Source organism: Vulpes lagopus, chromosome 5 (genome assembly GCF_018345385.1).
Source record: "Vulpes lagopus strain Blue_001 chromosome 5, ASM1834538v1, whole genome shotgun sequence".
Taxonomy (NCBI): domain Eukaryota; kingdom Metazoa; phylum Chordata; class Mammalia; order Carnivora; family Canidae; genus Vulpes; species Vulpes lagopus.
In genome coordinates, this window is record NC_054828.1 from 7656201 (window position 1) to 7660779 (window position 4579).

Below are 4579 nucleotides of genomic sequence, written 5' to 3' on the forward strand. Positions count from 1 at the left end.
ATAAGTGGGCAGGATAAGGATTCTGATTCTATGCACTGATTCTATGCACTCAGGGGTGCCTGGGTGGCTCAGTTGGTTAAGTGTCTGCCGTCAGCTTGGGTCATGATCTCAGGGTCCTGAGATCGAGCCCGCATCGGGCTCCCTCCTCAGTGAGGAGTTTGCTTCTTCCTCTCCCTCTGTGCTCTCTCTCTCAAATAAATAAATAAATAAAATCTTGAAAAAGAAGGGGAAGGAAAAGAAGAAGGGGCTCAGAGAGGGATGTGGCTTGCAGAAGGGCACACAGCAAGTTGGAGATGGGCTTGGGATGAGGCTGGATCCATGTGAGCCCAGCTTTTTGTGAACAGCTCATGGTCCAGGTAGTAGGAATAGCCAGTGCCCTCCCTGAACGAGGAGGGGCCACCCAGCCTCGAAGTGATTTCTGGGAGATAGGAAACATGGATATGCAAGATGCCTTGGTCCGAATCTCATTTTGTTGTGTGACCTTAGGATGGCTCCTTTTCCTCTCCGGGCCTCTCTCCCATCCATTCCAGGAGGGCCTGGAGGTGATAACTTCTGAGGTCCTTGTTGTCTAAGGCCTCTGACCCTGGCAGCCAGGAAGAAAGGACACGCTGTGAGGGAGAGAGAGAGACAGACACTGGTCCAGGGTTGGGTGAGGACCAAGGAAGAGGTTGAGGAGTGGGGGAGAGGAGAAGCAGTATGGCCTCTTGGAAGTCACATCCCCTGTCTGACCCTCAGTGGACACATTTGCCCAGTGGGGGGTCACTGTGAGGGTCCCAGCCCAGATTGTGGGACAGTTACCAGTTTTTTCCTCCTTCACGCCAGCTGCTGGACCTGGCCTTGCTGCCGGCCAGGGTGGCCTGGATAGTCTGTGAGAAGATGTCCCACCAGGCCTTGGTCTGGCTGCCCTGGCTGGCTGACCCCTGCTGGCCCAGGGAAGTGGAAAAGGTGGGGGGTGCGGACGGGCCTTGGCAGCACCAGCACCTGGGCTAGGAGATGACTGATATGACGGAAGAGCTTGGGCTTAGGAGCCAACCAGCTCTGCTACTTCATAGCTGTGAGATCTGGGCCAAGCAAGTCACCCAAGACTTCATTGGGCCTTGGTGTCCTCCTCTGTAAAATGGGACACACATCCTAGGTGCCATGAGGCTGAGATGCCAGGACAGCAGTGAGTAATGATGCCCCAGTTTGGGCTCAGAGGACTGGCTAAGATTCCTCCTTCCTCTGCTTTCTCTGCAGCCCACATGGGACCAGCTACATGGAGTAAGCCTGGAATCCAAGCCGGAGTGGATGCCCCCCACCCTAGCTTGGAGACACGTGCACCCTAGGAGCTGGAGGAGGCCGAGCGTGGGGTTGGGAGGGTTTGCTGAAGCAGCTGATGTGAGCACGGGAAGGGCTGGCTGGGGGTTGGGGGCCAGGGGCACCCACCTTCAAACCTGTTTCCGACTTCCTTTGCCACTCACCCCTATCTCTGGCAGGCAGCTTTCCCGGATTAGCAGCTGACGTCAGGAGCTGCCAGCTGGGCTGGCCTGGCACAGCCTCTGGGAGGTGTGTGACGGCTGCCTGGTAGCTGGGTATAGTCAAGGAGGGAGGCATGTGTCCAGCTCTGGAAGTCCGTCCTCCAGAGAGGTGGGAGAGAGAGGCGCATTGTGTTGGCCACTCACACATGATCGGTGTAGCACATTCATCTTGTGCAGAGACAGAAATCACTCAAGGAGGTGGAGTAAGTTGCCCCAGGCCTCGCAGCTGGTCTGACCCTGTGTCCCACACCACCCAGCTGCTAGGCCTAGAGGGGCTCATCTCTGTGTAGAACCTTCTACGCCATGACCTCAGTGCATAGCCAAGGGATCTACCCTCTCCCAGAGGCCTGTGAAGCTGGTGTCCCATAAAAAACCCCAGAAGCCTAAACAGGGTCAGTGACTTGCCCAAGATCACACCCTAAATTGGTGATGGGAGGCAAGGTCTGAACCCAGGGCTAACTCCAAACCCTATGTTCTTACCTGCCACAGCGTTGACAAAGATCTTGTAGCTTTGACATATTTTGAGCCCAAATGCCCTATGCTCCCATGGCTGCACAAAACTGTTTTGCATGGGAGCATTTGTATGCAGGGTAGAAAATGCAGTGGGCTGGAGATGCCTGGGTGGCTCAGTGGTTGAGCATTGCCTTCAGCTCAGGGTGTGATCCTGGGGTCCTGGGATCGAGTCCTGCATCGGGCTTCCTGCAGGGAACCTGCTTTTCCTTCTGCCTGTGTCTCTGCTTCTCTCTGTATCTCTCATGAATAAGTAAATAAAATCTTTAAAAAAAAAAAAAAAAAGAAAAAGAAAATGCAGTGGGTTCGAGGTCACCTCCAGGGGAGAAACAGACCTCAGGTTGACAAATTTAAGGGAAGGAACCTTCTGGGTCCAGTTTAGTTATATTACCTCCTTGGACAATCAACTGTGCCCAGGGCTAGGGTCGGTAAACATGCAGCAGCCCCCTGCAGCCCCCGAGCTGGCTTAGGGGGTGGCACAGGGCCAACACAAAGCCTTTGCCTAATGTTTCGATCACCAGGCCAAAGGTCTGTTCAAGTTAGACCTGCTTTCCAGGGCTTCTTGGTGTCCTAGTCTCAACATTGGTGACAAGAGGTGGCAGTGTCAAGGTTCCACTCACGCTGGGTCCTCTCATCACCGCTCCCCTCGTGCCTCACCTCTGGCCAGATGGACAGTCCATGTATGCCCTGGGGAACTGAGGCATGTGGACGGAGCTCACAAGCCACCTGGAGGACTCAGCTCTGAGCCCAACTCACGTGTGAGCCTTAAGGGCAAGTCACAGCCGTTCACCTTCTGGTGTCTCCTTAAATGTCGCCTGCAGACAGGTCTTCCCTGACCCCTCCACTAGTCTCCCTCCCAGTTCCCCCGTCTTTTCAGTCACATGACTGAGTACAATCCATCATTCTCTATTTTTGTCTGTGGAATGTTTGTCTTTGCTAGCAGATTGTGAGGGCAGGAGGCACGGCTGGCACAGAATACACATTTAATAAATATTTGCTGAGTGAAGTTTCTCTAAACTTTGATTTCCCCGACTGCACAATGGGGGTTAACATCACCCCCGACCTCTGAGAAGTGCAAATAAGATAACATCTCTAAGTACCCAGCCCAGGCCGAGGATACAGCAGGGACTCAAGATACTGGGAGCTGGAATGAGCGGCAGGCTGGGCCAGAAGGCCTGTGCATGCTGTGGGGAGATGGGAAGACCCAAGGGTGCAGTTGGGTAAGACCAACTTGACCCCAGGGCCAAGAACAGTCCACCTGCCTTTACTGTCCAGGGAATTTGAACTTGAAACCCACTCTGGGTTGGAAGTTCAGCTCTGCTGCTGTTTTGGGGGGCATATCACTTTGCTTTCTGAGCCTATTTATTTGTAAAATAGTCTTAAACATTTTTTTACAAAAATCTTTAGGTAGGCTCCACACTCAAAGTGGGGCTCGAAGTCACAACCCCGAGATCAAGAATCATATGCTCCACTGACTGAGCCAGGCAGGTGCCCCGTAAAATGGCCATTTTTTCTTTTAAAGATTTTATTTATTTATTCATGAGAGACACAGAAAGAGAAAGGCAGAGACACAGGTAGAGGGAGGAGCAGGCTCCTTGCAGGGAGCCTGGTGTGGGACTCGATCCCAGGACTCCAGGATCACACCCTGAGCCAAAGGTAAGCACTTAACTGCTGAGCCACCCAGGAATCCCTAAAATGGCCATTTTAAAAAGCCCACCTGGCCAGCCTGTCTCCAGACTCTACATGAGTGCTTTTCCCCTTTGAAACAAAATTAGGGATGGTTCCTGGTCCCTGAAGCCACAGCGACCCCGGGCACTTCATGGCCCTGAGCACTACGGGCTGCCACGTGGGGAGGCAGGACCTGCAAACAGGCAGCTCGGGGCCACAGGGGGCAGCAGGCACCGCCACTCTGCACCCAGAGGGAGCAGGGGGCAAAGGGTGAAGGCAGGGCGCTGCTGCGGGACCAGGTGAATTCGTCGCCGGCTCTGCCCAGGGGTACACCTTCTTCTGCCCCCATACCCGATGAAAGCCCCCAGGGACCCGGGCCAGCCTTGAGCAGGGGGCCCGGGGATGCTCACGCTGAGTGAACCTTGCCAGTGGCTGCCCCCTCGTATGTAATGTATCCTTTAATTGTGAGGTCCACCGTGGCCACAGACAGGAAACTCGGCCCATGGAGGAAAGAAACATCCCCGGAATTCTACCCTGGGACCCCACACCTAGTCCTGACACTTTTTCTTTTTTATATAATTGCCGTCAGGGGCTCCCTGCTTGGGAACTCTTCTCCCGAGCCATTCCCCGTCTTTTAGCATCTGTACCACATTTTTCCTCGTCCCTACAGCTTCTGCTCTGGTATCTGTCCTTCCTCAACACATGGTGCGGTGAGCAGGCAGGTCACTCTCGGGGGACGGAAGAGGAAACGAGGGCACAGAGAGATTAGGTGACTTGGCCGAGGGTACCCAGCCAGTGGCGCAGGGGTGCCTGTGATGTCCCTCGGGCTCCTAGGCCACAACACACACGGACAGGGGAGGAGGACAGAAAAGACAGTCCCACGA